This window comes from Meles meles, chromosome 10, assembly GCF_922984935.1.
Source record: "Meles meles chromosome 10, mMelMel3.1 paternal haplotype, whole genome shotgun sequence".
Classification (NCBI taxonomy): domain Eukaryota; kingdom Metazoa; phylum Chordata; class Mammalia; order Carnivora; family Mustelidae; genus Meles; species Meles meles.
In genome coordinates this window covers 2,840,887-2,855,733 of record NC_060075.1, presented here as the reverse complement: position 1 = coordinate 2,855,733, position 14,847 = coordinate 2,840,887, and the positions used below count along the sequence as shown (strand labels likewise).

Below are 14,847 nucleotides of genomic sequence, written 5' to 3'. Positions count from 1 at the left end.
CGGAAGAGGGAGCTGGACCACACACACACCACGTCCAAAGTCACGCTCTGCACGGAGGCAGCACTTAAACCCATCGGGAGAAAATTCAGAAAACTCGCCTCGGTTTTGCTGTCCTGGGTTCCGAGTGAAGGGCTGCGGTTTCTCGGAGGCGCGCAGTTTCGTTAGATTCCCCGCGAGCCTGGGTGTGTGTGTCCCTGACCCATTTCCTGTCGGCTTGAGTCTTACATCACGATTATTTCACAGCTCGACGGACGGGGTCAGGAGTTCTTGTCCCCCTCCCCAGGGTGCCCGCGTGTCCCTGGTCACGGGGTGTGGGTGGCCAGACGTGTCCCTTTTGGCGCACGGACAGCCTTGACTCTGGACGGCTGGGGTTTCTCACCTTGTCGGAGGCGGACTCACTCTCGGTCACACCAACAGTTTTCTGAACTGCAGGAGGACAGGCTCCCCAGGAGGCTGGCTGCCACGCCGCTGGGTCCCACAGCGCACAGACACATCCCTCCGTGGGACCATCAGTGGGGGGGGGCAGACACAGACCCCAAACAGGCGGGGCCTCTGTCCACTAGGCTGGAGGCGTCCTGATGCGTCCTCACTGGGGGTGTCCTAGCCTGCTCTGCCTGCCCTGGCCGGGGCCGCAGGCAACAGGAACGCACTTCCTGCGGTTCTGGAGGCTGGAGCCCAGGACGGAGGTGCCGGCGGGTTAGGTTCCCAGTGAGGACCGTCCTGCTGGCTGGCTCGCTGTTCTTACTCAGCCAACACAGAGTTGTGGAGCCTTCTTCTCTTCTCAGGACGACCCCAGCCCTATCCATCAGATCAAGGTCCTGCCCTCGTGGCCTCCTTGAACCTGACTCACTCCCTAATGCACTCACGTCCAACGTGCTCACGTGGGGGGCTGGCCTCCGACATACGGATGGGGGGCGCAGTTCAGTCCAGAGCGTGAGGAAATCAGTGAAACTGCACATTCGAGTTTATTTCATTTAACATTTCCTCATTCTTTAGAGGGATCTATATAACATGCTTACTTTAAACTGACAAAAAGACAGAAAAAATACTGAATGTGTGGACGTTTCTGGGAGTTTAGGTGAGCGTGGGGAAACCTGGCGGGGGTTCTCTGACTGCCGACCATCTGAGTGGACGGGAAGGTGGGTTACAAGGTCGTCTGCATGCCTCCAGCTCAGATCACCGCGTGTTACTCGGGTGATGTAAAATTTTTAATGAAAAAAAAAAATTAGAAATCCCAAAGTGGAGTCTTTAGGCATGAGTATCCCTGTTCCGACTTCTTCTCCCCCGATAGCCACTCGCAGCCCAGCAGATGCCCCCCGCCACGGTCGGCCCACTGCTGGGGGGGGCCCAGGAGCCCACAGAGACCCAGGCTTCGATGGGCACCGCCTGAGCCCTCCGTCAGAACGTCGAGCCCTCCTGATGCATCGGGACGGCTGACCAGGTGATCTGGTCACTGAGATCAAGTAGCCTCACAATATTAGAGTTGACCCTTAATTCCACATTTTCATACAGAAGGGAGAGCAGAGCTCTCCAGACGGGCCCAAACTGTAACAATTCAACATGACTAGAGAGGTTCCCTCACTCTGATGTTTCCGGAAAGTTCACAGAGAAAGACATGAGAAGGGTCCAAAGAGCCTAATTATTTCTCCACTCGACTTAGACAATGTGCAGGAGAATGAGACCCTCTTAATATAAAATTTAAAGTCTCTCAATCAGAGCTTTGACCATGCCAAGCTTCCCTTCATGGCTTTCCACTCCTCTTCCCAGTGTGGGACGGCCAAGGGGCTGGTCCCTGAGCCACACCGGCCAGGTCTCAGGCAGCTGGGTGTTGGTGGCCCCGGTCCCAGGTCACTGTCCCTTCTCTGTCCCACATTAAGCTCTGCTGGAGGGATGGGCTGTGGTCACCAGTGTGCGGGGCACATGGAAACTGGAGAGAAGGGACGTTCGGGTCGGGCACTGAATTAGACCGTCCACGCTGTGCCAGGCAGCCCCTCGTCTGGAGCCAAACTCCAAAGGGGAGCTTGTCTGTACTTCCTTCCAAAGGCGTCCTGAGGCTCCCATTTTTCTCCAAACATGTGGCATCTTGATCTCTTAAAAGGTGTCTCTGCTGTTAGAGACCAGGTTGTGGACCCAGACCGTCCACCTGTGTGGAGAACGCTGGCCCCGGCAGTGAGCTTGATGGCCTGGGAGGCCACTGGAGGGCGGTGGACACGCAGAGGACATGCTGGGCGGAGGGATGCCTGAGGCCCGAGGGGCTGATCTGCAGATCTCGCAGAGAAACCAGACTCAGCTGTTGATCGGAAATCTCGCGGCAGGACTGTTGGCTCGTGGTCTTGTTCTGTTTGTTTTCCACCTTGTGCCCGAGCCTCCGATTTCTCTCCCCTGCGGGACCTCACGCTTCGCCCCCGCCATGCTCTGGCCGTGCTTGCTGGCACCCCCATCCCTGCCTCTCTCTGTGTCCCTGCCGGCCTTCGGGGGGAACTGCAGTCCTCGACTGGGCTTACCTCAGCGCGAGATCGCCCCGTCCCCACTGAGAACACCTCTGAAGATCGTGTTTAAAGACAAGGTCACATTCTGAGGCTCCGGGTGGACGTGGATTTGGGGGCACCGTCGCCCCAGACCCGGGTACATCAACTCCTCAGTTTCCTACCGACACGTCCCCCTCTCCCGACGGGATCTGACCCCGGTCCAGGTCTAGGGCGGCAGCAAGGGCCCTGCGACCCTAAAACCATGATGCATGTCAAGCAGGGCCTTCTTTGTGCAGTTAGAGGCAGGACTTTCCCCAAACACTGGGGTTCCCCATCTGAGGAAAGAAAATACCTGGTCTTGGTAGAACGCGGCTTCTCCCCCTTGGCGCCGCTGGCATTTAAGACCAGTGACCACTCTGTCCTGGGGCCTCTCCTGTGCTTCCAAGACCTCCCATCGCACCCGGCTCTGCCCACTGGAGGCCAGGAGCACCTCCTACCCCAGGCCCTACGTGTCCGCGGGGGCTTGTAATGCCGCCGAGTCACTGCCCTGGGCTTCCTCGGAGTGGCATCTGGGCTGAACTCTAGGGTGCTTCGTCTTGGCACCTTGGCCGGTAAGCCCAGGCCAGTCCCACCCGCTGGGCCTCAGCGCACGCCTGCGGCGGGGAGGCGGGGAAAGGGGGGACAGGCCCCCGTGGCTCGCATGTCCTGCAACCTGTGGGACCCTTTCCTTGTTAGCAGACTACTTGTTGTAGATCAACTCTTTACAAGAGAAAAAACTGGGTCATAGCACGCCAAAATTCTTGAACATTAATCTCTGCCTTCTACACTCAGTGTTTGCTTTTTCAACTTGAAACTCGAGGAACAGCGTCCACATCGGACACTGGCCTCTGGTGCTGAATACTAAGCTAAATGACAGAATTTCTTTCCCTCAACGCTGTTTGACTCTAGCATGTGGGTCATTACGCTAGTCCTGGCATTTAAGTCTGGGAGGCTCAGAGAAAGCTGAGCAGGTCTGCACATTGTTGGAAAATAGGGCAGGGTCTGGTGCGGCCCCGCGAGGGCCTGCCCAGCACACGGCGGGGTCGGGGTGGTGACCGCCTTCCACCGGGCGGGTCATCCTGCCCGGCTCACCTCCCTGCGGGTCAGCGTACGGGCACCTCCTAGTCAGACGGAGGTGTGCCCGAAGACACACCGCCCATGCTCAGAGATGGGATAATTCCTTCTTGGTATTTCTGTTTCCCGAGAGCTGCTCCGCGGAGCGCCGGGTAGCTCTGGCGGCCTTTAGCCGCACACAGTCCAGCCGCAGGAAACCCCAGGAGGGGCGTCAGGCTCAGTGGAGACAGCTAAAGGGACAGAGTTCCAGGGAAACACCTCGGAAACGGGGAAGGGGGATTTTGCCTCGTCGGTTGCCTAGACGTCTAAGCCTTGAACACCAACAGCCAAGGAGGTCCAGAAGCATTAGAAAGGACCTCAGCCAAAAGGGTCCCCTCCTTGCTGTAAATTACCCTGACCCTCACTGCCCATTTTGCGCCAAGTGTGACAACCGAGCGAGCCAGGCTTCCAGATGCCAGTTTGAGCACATAAAATGGAATCTGTGTGAATACCAGCTCACAATAGCTGACTTAGATCGATGGCCAGTAGGACGCTCCATAAGGGAAAATGATACTGATGTTTGCTTGTTTATCACTTACAGGAGGCTCTGCACCCAGCATGGAGCCCAACGTGGGGCTCGAACTCATGACCCTGACTGAGATCAAGACCTGAGCTGAAATCAAGGGTAGGACGTGCAACCGGCTGAGCCACCCAGGCGCCCGAAACCGACAGTCAGAGAGGGAAAAAAACGGGGTTCTGCATGTTCGGCCTGATTTTTCAAGCCAGTTTCTTAATAGAGAAAGTTCAGTCTCTTGTGCTTGTCCGAGCGTGGTATCTGCAGACAGGCCCGAGGCTGTTTCTTTCCCAGGGTCGTTGTCTTTTTAGATTCTGTGAAAGCGATTCTTCACCACTTTGGAATGAGGACACCTTTCTACATCATCGCTTTATTTTATATCGCCTGCCGTCTCCTCCTGGAAATGTTGTCTGGAGTTGTTCTTCAATCAAACCCAACGGAGAAGACCTCGCATTGGGAACTCCCACGATACCCCTTCCCAAATGAGCCCACATGGCAAGAATGAGAAGCCTGCCACCTGGACGGGGTACCTGTCAGCCTGGCCGCAGGCCTGGGCTGTGGCTCGTCCCGCCCACGGGCATCTCTGGCCCCTGGGGAACGTTATGAACAAAGTTTGTCTCCCCAACCAGGCCCAAGAGTTCACCCCGTCAGTCTAGAGTCAGGGAACAAGACAGGCAACCGCGCCTCCCACGCACATGCTTTCCAAGTTGCTCACTTCCAGGTAAGATGACGGGACGTGTCTAAGGGGACTTCTCTCGCCACCGGAGAATCGGGGAGTTCACCAGGCAGAGCTCACCCATGTGCGGTGACCGGAATCTTCGCACACCCCAGGCAGGTGAGTGCGCAGCAGGTTTCCTGCGGCGTGGCCCGTCCGCGGTCACCCCGGCCCCCCGAGCCCCGGACCGGACCGAGGAGCGCAGGCTTCTCCCCAGCCCCCCCCCACCCCGGCCCCATCCAGGAAGGCTGGGAGCAGGGAACGGGCCAGAGTTCGGCAATTCCGAGCCCCTCGCCGTGTCGGCCGGTGGACAGCGAGCTGCTCTGCGCTCCGCGCTGGAGACGGCGGACGAGAGCAGGAGGGGAGACGGGGGCATCTGTGCCCCGCAGATTCCCAGAGTAAGTTAATGTTCCAGTTCACCCACCCCCACCCGTTTGGGCATAAGTGAGAGGCTGGAGGAGGCTGCAGGTCACCGGGCTACCGGCGGCCGGCGAGGCCTGGGACGAATGGGAACGGAGAGAAGACCCGTGCCCGCCCCCCCGGCGTCAGGGAGTCGCCAGGATTCCTACGGCTCCTCCCAGGGTCCTCGCCAGGTTCGACACCCCGGAGCCGTGCCATGCGACCTCAGGCCTGAATCCCACCCGCCCGCGGTGCCAGGCATGGGGAGACCTGAGCACCCGCCCGGGGAGCAGTCTCGGGGGCCGCATGCCCTGTCCCGGCGGAGGTCTGTGCGCGTGGGAGCTCCGGTGACCGTCCTCCACGCGCCCGCCAACGGGGCCAACGCTTGGCTGCTCGACTCCTGGTTGCTGCAGCGCCCACCAAGAGGATTAAAATAATCTCCTTCCCTTTTAATTTCGCATCATCCTCCGCCCCCCATCCTTGGGGACCAGGAGTGTTTGATCCCGGTTCGGGCCAGGAGGGCCGGGCGGGGTGGGCAGCCCTGGGGAGACGGCCCCCTGCTGGCCCCTCCCGGAACAGCAGCAGCGCCGGCAAACCGTGGGGTGGGAGAAAGGGGTCTTCGCCCCACTCTGGGGCCACAAACAGTCCCGGCGGCCGAAGGGGGGCCCTTCGGGTCCCAGCCAGGCCTGCCCACCCTCCTAGGTCACGAGACCGAGTCTCACGCTCTCTGCTCTGTGATAGGCAGCCCCGAGCTGACGCATTTGCGCTGTGGGTACACGCACGGGCACACCTCACACACGTGTGCACACACACAGCGACGCTTGCTCCCGTCCCCCGGGCTTGCGCTTCACCCCGGCCCCCCGGAGACCCGCCAGGCTGAGAAGGAAGCAGCTGTCTGCTGGGCCGTTTCCATCTTGGGCAGGGGGGGGGCAATGGCATCGACCCAGAGGCAGCCCCGGGACAGGTCCTGGGCCACTTGGAGGTGGGGGCGAGGAGGGGCTGCGTGAGACGGGCGGGGGCGAAGGAGGACCCAGCGGTCCCGCAGGGCACGGAAGGCCTCCAGCCACGTGGGGGCACGGGGTTCCCAGACTCCGGGCCGCTCGTGAGTGACAGAAACAGGGCGTAGGATCAGGAACCTGCAGCCCTTGCCCGGCGCTCGCGTCCGGAGGCAGCGGAGCCTGTCAGCTTTCCATGATGCGGTTGGGAAAGGCGGGTGGCGGAGGCGGCGGGGACTTTCTGGGTCGGAACTGTTCTCCGGAAGGGGCGAAGGGAGCTGGAGGCTACCCTGGCTAATGAGGAGCCATCTGGGCCACGGAGCAGCCCGGGACGTGGTGCGGCATGTGACAGGAGGGAGACAGCCTGGAGGAGGCTCCTCCCGCCCCAGGACGGACAGACAGACCCAGGAGCCTGCCCCAGTTCCCCAGGCAGATTCCACACCTGCGGGGCCATCCCGTAGTCATCCCATAGTAAGTGCGTGTTTTCTGCCGGCTGCGGGCCGCTCTCGGCAGCCCTTCCTGCCCCTGCCTCCAGGGAGGTCCGTGCTGCGGGGCCAAGACCCGGGCTCAACCTCCCTGGCCAGCGTGGGGCCCTGGGTGGGGAGAGCCTGAGCACCCAAGGGAGTTTTCCAAAGATGGGGAGAGGCCAGAGCCTCGGTTCACGGTCACAGGAACGACGAAGGTGCCCTGGGTCGAAGAAGGAACTTGGGTGTCACGGAACTCGTGGGAGTGAGACAAGAAGGTGTCCCCAGAGGACTTGAGAGCTGCCGATGCGCAGAGCACAGAGCCCGAGGACCGTGGCGCCGACGGGCTCCCAGACGGGCTCCCTGCTCGCAGCCAGGCCGCCGCCCTGCTCAGGGAGCCAGCGGGCTGGGCGCGGGGAGGCTGGCAGTGGCCCCAGCCCACCTCCCCCCACTGGGGGGCCGGACGGCTCGGCCTTCCTGGCAGCTGTGGTTCTTTCTGGGACAGAGGACTTGCCAATTGGACGCATTCCCGTGTGACTGGGGAGACGGGGGAGGGGAGGCCATCGCTCTGCGGCTCGTTCCGCTCCGACCAACGACCGGCGTGCCTGCAGCCTCCCCCCAGGCTTCCGGAGTGGTTCCCGGCACCCGGGCATGGAACCGTAGTAAGACGGGGCCGGGGGTGAGGGCGGTCGTCCCTTTTCTTCCTTCTACAGCAGCGGACCCTGCAGGCAGGTCCCAGCTGCAAGGGCAGCAGCCACAGTCACTTGCTGGGCCCTGAGTCACAGCTCAGGACTGTCCTCCTGAACCCAGCAGGGCTGCTGGGCTGTGGCCTCTGGACTCTCCCTTCTCCTGTGGGCAGCTCCCTGGGGGTCTGGGTGTGGAAGCATCTAAAAGCCTCCATCAAATTCCTGTTTTAAACAGGGAGGGAGTCTTATTCTCCGTGGAGCTCTGACTGCTGACATTTGCTAGAAGAACTGGCCGCAGGCAGAAACCCGGGCAGGGGTTAGAGTGCAGGCCGGGCTGGTCTCCCCGGCCGTGTTACCAGGTTAGCCGGTGGGGCTCGCCGGTGGTCCCGCTTGCCCCGGGAGGCCGTCTCTGAACTCGAGCTCTACGATGCTGGGTCTGCGGGAACCCCACTCACGCACACCGAGCCCCGGGATGCACGCCGTGTCACCAGCACAACGGCAAAATGGTCACTGCACCGTCTTTTCTCCTCCTGGACACACAGCTGTTTCCAGCCCGTCTTGCAGCTGGGTGAGAACGTGTGACATCCCAGCCACGGCGTGTGGGCAGAAGTAAGGAACCCCATTCTTCACGCGGTCTGCCCAGAAAACCTCCCCAAGTACTCCTCCTGCCCCGCCATCCTGCTGCACAACGAGGGACAGTGAGGGACAGTGAGCAGGACTCTGGGTGGGGCTGACTCCCTGCCCACCCGGCGTGAGCAAGGACTAGGTTCCCACTGTGGGACACTAAAGAACTATGTTGGCGAAACCTTGAGTAGTGGTGGTTCCTTTTTACAAAAGCACAGAACCCCAACTGTCCGGTCTCCAGGACTAGATTTCACTCCTCTCACTCCGTGTCATCTCGTACCGAACACACTAACGCCTGTCCGTTTCCCAGAACAACGTTGGGAGAGGGGAGACCTGCGTGCCAGGGGAGGTTCTGGGCCGCAAGGACGACAGGGAGAAGACAGAGCCAGACCAGACAGAGCTTCAAAGGCACCCAGTCCAACCCTGTCTTCCCGGGACTCTCACAACGTCCAGGCGACAAGTGCATGCCGACTGTGTTACTCATAGGCCAGTACGAGCCCCAGGAACGGGCACTGAACAAATCAGGAGAAAGCCACAGTGTAGCTTTATGTCAAGCACTTTGTAAAAAAGAAAACCACAAGTCTGTGTGCGTGTCTTTCCCACTAAGAACAATGCTACATTTTAGCATTAGAATTCTTGAAATAACATGGAATTCTTTTGATGTCTCAAAAAAAACCCACAAAAAACAAAAAACAAAAAACAACACCCAAAACCCATACTTTGTGTTTTTAATTACAGTGATAATGTGTTCAGTATGGAAAAACATTTAAAAGACAAGCAAAAAGAGAAGACGGTCACAGCAGTACCCGAAGAGAAGTGTGACCGCCTTTATGAAGTATATTCTGGAAGCTTTCTGCCCACAACGCACGTGTATACATAGGGTCGCCTGTACAAGCTGGTTCATAACCTCTGTTTTTGCACTGAAAACACCTTTCTGCTTTGGTTTTTGGGATTTGCTTTCTGTTCTGCTTTTTTATGGTTGGTGACCTACAGTTTCCTGAAGACGTTTTTACTCACGATTGTTATCAAAGTAACACTTACTAAAATGTTGTCTGTGGGCTGACAATGTCCACGGACCAACTGAGGGGTGACCCCCCAGATTCCCGCTTACTTGGGAGAGTTCCCGGCCCTGCAATCCAGCCGCACACCATGGCCTCCCCTTGCTGACCAGAAAATGCAAGGAAGAACCCCCGACCGGCCCTGCCCCCAGCTCCAGTCTCCCGCACCACCCCGGGGCTCTGGCCGGCTGCTTGTCCGCCCTCCGCCCCGACCCCCGTTCCCCGTTCCCTGGCACCAGGCGCTGAACAGCACAGAGCCGCCCTCCAGTCTCCCGTGGGCAGACCCCGCCCTGTTGCCCGTCCTGTGCTCAAGCAGGCTCCCTTGGGAGACCTGAGTCAGGGTCTCCACCAATGGAGACCCCCAGTGGGCAGGTTCCCTTGCCCAGAGAGGGGTTTAACTGTGGGTCTTGAGGACTCTCCTGACCCTGACCCAGGAGAGAAGTGCTTTGGGGATGGAGGTGGGGCTTCGGGACAAATTTCCCCTGTGTGTGTGTGTGTGTGTGTGTGTGTGCGTGTGTGTGTGTTTAAGATTTTATTTGAGAGAGAGAGCATGAGTGTGGGGGGTGGCGGGGGGCGGAGGGAGATGGAGAAGCAGTTTCCTTGTTGAGCAGGAAGCCCACCGTCGGACCCTAAGACCACGACCTGAGCCGAAGTCAGATGCTTAAGCAACTGAGCCTCCCAGGCACCCCCAACTTTTTTTTTTTTAGGCAGCAAAGCAAAGTGATAGTATGAGGCTCCCAAGCAGGCAGGGGACCCAAGAGGGTTGCCCCAAATTTCCCACGTGTTAAAAGAAGAACAGGATACAAAGCTTTCCCTTTCGTGCTCTGAGTGTTGTCATGAAGATTTCTTGTGTCCATGTGGTTGACCAAATCACCCGCTAGTGGTGGTTGAAGCCTGACCCAGCCCCTCCCCTCCGCAGGGGTCCATGTAGGACGGAGACTTCAACCCCGGGGTCACCTCTTAGCGTCAGCTCTCATCCTGGTCTCAGGACACTGCCCAGGTCTCCGGAGCTGTGTGCCGGGAATGGAAGACAAAGAACAAGTGTTATGTCTTCTGGCTATCCCCTGCGGTGTTGCCATGGTCCGGGTGTCCCTCCTTCCAGGTGAGAACTTGTCTACACCAAATTCGGCACGGGCTGAACTTGCACCTGGATGCTGATGCAGGATCGTCGCATGGGGACACAGCCACTGGGCTGCCACTGGGCTGGGGAGACATCAGCCCCACCCCCGCTGCCCAGCACCCTTGGCCTAGGAATCTTGTAGACCACCAGCTCCCAGCCGGGTCCGCCGTGGCGTCTGGTTTCAGACAAGTCCTGGCGGGTTCTGCAGAGGGAGTCAGGAATTCCTGCAGCACTGTTGGGGGGTTAATAATCTTCCCAGATGAAATATCTTTAGGCTACCGTCCCATGCTGAGAACAGCCATCTGCTATGGTGGCTTACAGTTTTTTGGACATGACCCACTTTCTGCATTGCATCTCATTACGTGGTGTCACAAGATACCATTTCCTCTGCTCTGATCACTCTGATACTTTGTATTTTGACATGCTGGTTTCCCCCCGCCACACCTGCAGGTGGCAGGCTATAGTCTGAAAATTCCCGAGGGGCTAAATTCCCCTCTGCCTCCTAGCCGGCCAATTACAAAGGCCCGTGCCTCTCATCTCAATAGCAAACAGGCCCACATACAGTTGTGCCGGTTGTGCACTGCACAACTCCATGATGCTGGGATAACCTCGCATTATGCGGGATATCAGAGGACGGGGTTGTTTTGTCGATAGCAAATGATGTGGAATCTAAGTTGACTTACCAGCAAGTTAAATTAATACCAATTTGCCAAAATTTAGGGAATCACTAAAGCTTTCTGAGCCTCAACCATATTTCTAAAATGAAGCTAATTAGGGGTGCCTGATTGGCTCAGTCAGAAGAGCATGCAACTCTCGATCTCAGGGTTGCGAGTTCAAGTCCCATGTTGGGTGTAGAAACTACTTAGGAAAAAAAAAAAAGAAAATGAAGCTAATTAAAGTGGTCTTATTTACCTTCCAGAGCTGTTAAAAGAATCTACCAAAAAGGCATTACTCCTAGTCTACACCACCATCGTTACTGATGGATGGGCTTTGCTATTTGAACTTCCAAACTTTAGAGAACCCGGCATATTCTCACTCAGTCGAGGCAAAGGAGGCCTTCATGTTCCGCATTTTCAGCTACTGCTCATACGTGAGACAGATACGTCCTGGGCCCCGCCAGGTAGGAACACAGGGACCCGGAGCTCCTGTGTCCAGTGGACGGAGTGTACGTCCTCACACTGCTGCTTCCGGACTCTGGGTCTCCAGCACGAGAGTAGAAATTCACTTACAGGGGCGCCTGGATGGCTCCGTGGGTTAAGCCTCTGCCTTCGGCTCGGGTCATGATCTCAGGGTCCTGGGATCGAGTCCCGCATCGGACTCTCTGCTCAGCGGGGAGCCTGCTTCCTCCCTTCTCTCTCTCTGCCTGCATCTCTGCCTGCTTGTGATCTCTCTCTCTGTCTGTCAAATAAATAAAATCTTATAAAAAAATTTAGAAACTCACTTATACTCCATTCCTGCAGGTCTGGCCGTTGTCCTTCGTAGGAGAGGAGACACACTTGCTTAAAAACAAACATTAAACGGCTCCGCCTCTGAATTGCTCTGGGCTGTGCTGCTCACCATGTTCCTACACCTGCTGCCATTCCGTGTTGAAGACGAGGAAGAGGGACCAGAACCTGATGCTGCCTGTCTCTCCCTGCAGGGATGTGGCTTTGTCACAAGGCAGCGGAGGTGTTGGGCAGGGACAGACCGCTCGCGTGCAGCACTGGGCACTGCGGGGAGGGCTCTGCCTATCCTGTGTCCCCGCTCGGCTGCAGAGACGTGGCCCGGCGAGACGGGGACAAGCATGTGCCTTTCCTTAGACAATGTCAAGAAAAACGTGGCTGTGGGTGAACTCAGTGTCTCCATTTAGAAGGAGGAGACAGGAGGATGTTCCCAGCAAAGCCTCGTCAGCCTTTGGGCCGTGGTAGACCGCGCGGGCTGTACGTCCATCTGTCGCGGAGGCCGTTTCTAACATTGGACACTGAAGACCTGAGAGCTACCGGGAAGGTCATGGCTGTTAGAGCAGAGGACACCGTTCCATAGACCCCTGTCGCACGTGCCATTCCCCCCGCAGCCTGCTGGTCCGTGCGGCAACTGTGTGTCACATCACAATGCGGAGAAATGGGGGCGTCCTCTCCCAGGCTCTGGCCGGGTGGAGAGCTGGCGGGGGCTCCCGCCTCCGTCCGAGAGCACCCACACTTCCACACTCAGATCTGTGAGCGTAACTCAAAGGAAACTTGGAGGCCCATGGAGGGACAGTGTGCCCCGAAGGGTGCCTCCAGCGGCCACATGCTCAGAAGGCCCCCGAGGCTTGGGAGCGGAAGGGGCAGAGCTCGGGGAAGCGGGGGTGGCCAAGAAAGGCGCGCTCTCCGGGAGTAGCTTGGGCCCAACTCTACCGGGGACTTCCTCGAAGCTGCGCCCGGTGTACCCGACAAGTGTTCTGAAGACTCCAGGAGGACTGACACCCCCATTCCTGGGGCTGGGGTAGCCCTTCTTGTCGGGAAAAACTGCGGCCGCGAGCAGGTCTTGCTGGAAGTCGGTACCTGCTATGCCCCCCCGACTCCCCTAACCCTGCCCCACCGGAGTCCTGCCCCGTCCTCCAGGGGATAGCTCTCGCAGCGTCCCTGCCTCCCAGCATCCTGCTGGTGGCCACATCGGCAGCCGAGTCTGGTAGTCTGTGGCTCTAGCGAGTGACCCCAGAGGCAGGCCAGCCCTGGCTCATGTGTGCATGGAGCTGAGGGAGGAAAGACAGAAGCAAGAGCTCAACACGAGGCCAGCTGGGAGCCAGCGAGGGACAGGGAGACGGCACAGCCCCCCCCCCCGAACATAGTGGGGCCAGCAGGGGGCCGGCCTGGCAAGCATGCAGGGACAGGGCAGCTGTGGCCGCAGCTCAGGGTTTCCCCCTCCCTGTCCTCAGATCTTCTCACTGAGTGAGACCCGGCCCAGGGCAGTTGGGGCCCCCGTGCCTCCTGTCCACACCGCCCTCCCCAGGCTGGACACAGAGTGAAGAGCCTGGCACAGACACGGGCCATCTCCCGCCTTTATCCTCCACGCTGTGCTCCGAAGACCCACTCATGTCACATTCCCCGTCCCCCTCGGAACCCAGACTCTCTCAGGGGGCGCTCCCGCCAGTGCTCCGAGGAAGGGGAGACTTTCCAAGGACCCTGGGGAGGATGTGCCTCGCTCCCTCGGCTCTGAGGACACAGCCCACACGTTAGTGTTTCCCTTTATCCTTGGAGAAACACAACGAGAAGGGGGGAGAAATGGCAGAAAAATGCAGGAAGGTGCGCGGCGTCGCCTCTCTGGCCAGCCACGTCCCCGTGGCCCAGGAGGGGCCCCGGGCATCCAAAGCCTATCCCGGCCTGGGCTCCCTCCTCCGGCTTCCTGCTAGGCACTTGCTTTGTTCTCTGCCGAATGCCACGCCGAGAAGGCACATCCTGCGTGCTCACAGCACAAGGACAGAGAAATGCCTCTGGAGCCACACGAGGCGAGAACCGTCTGGCCCCCATCCAAGACGGACGTTTGAAGGGCCTGACTTCACGCCGTGAGGCTCCCCGTCATTTCAAGTTTGGCCAAGCAGCCCGCCGCCGAAGGAAACACGCCACGGGGTTTGGGATCACAGCGGGGAGAGCTTTCTGAGTTGGAGGATGCGAGACGTCCTAGCAGCGTCCTGGGGAAGACCGTGGGGTTCTTTCAAGCGTGGGGGCTGTTGGGAGCTGCCCAGAGGCAGGAAAACTGAACTCCACCCCGACCCCAAAACCACACGGCTCCCGAACAGGGGTGCTTTAAAGAGCCGCCTTCTGGGGCGCAGCAGACACATCCTCATGCTGGCCAGGGGAGCCCCGCTGCGGGGGGGGGGGTAGCTCCAAGCAGAGCACGACCCCAAGGGCAGCATGACCCCAAGGGGAGCACGACCTAGGGCAGCATCCACTCCCTGAGCCAGGACTGTGAGGTCACCCTGGTTAAGCGAGGAACAGAGTGGAAGGATGGCTTTCGGACAGCCCAGCAGGCCGAGAGTTTGCGGCAACACTGAAAGCTTGTCTCAGCTCGACTGACTCAACGAGGAATTTGCGTGGTAGCAGGAGGAAGGGGAGAGGAGGCCTCTTTTCTCCAGGGGAACGTGAGTCCCCGTTGGGAGGGACTTGAGCCAGGACGCAGGGCGAGCCAGGAGGCAGGAGGGCCGGGTGTGCCCCCGCGAACCCCCGCGCGGCCTCCATCCAGCCTGTGCCCTGAGGATCTGCGCCGGCTTCGTGCCCTCCGCCTGCGACCCCCCGTCTCCCGCCTCCCTCCCTTCCACCCCCAAACTCTTGAACGACATGTGTCTTCCTTTCTCCGGGCCCCGGCGCACTAACGAAGCATCGGAAGACCACGTGCTGACCGAGGCTGATGTTAACACCCCATTCATTTTCGGGGCTGCGCGGAGCTGCGCACAGACGTCTTCCCGGCGCTGCCAGGCCGTGGGAGTCTGCTGCGGCGGGTGCCCGGGCCTGGGCCTGCTCCTCTCTCGTCCGCTCTGACCCCGCGGGGCCAGGGGATGCCTGTGGATAAGCAGCGGCAGCAGCCTGCCCAGTGGCCGTGATCCTTTCGGTGACACCATCTGAACTGTAGGGATCTGTCCTCGTCTCTGACTTCAAGACCCAACGAACCCAAGAAAGACCTGAGCTCCCAGCCTC

At 59.2% G+C, this 14,847-nt stretch overlaps 1 protein-coding gene across 1 annotated transcript in view; it reads right to left on the bottom strand.

The window, feature by feature from the left end:
* The window catches only part of CNPY1 (canopy FGF signaling regulator 1), a 55,370-nt gene that overhangs the window by 24,368 nt on the left and 16,155 nt on the right, over nucleotides 1–14,847 (bottom strand). The gene's annotated exons all lie outside the window — the stretch shown is intronic.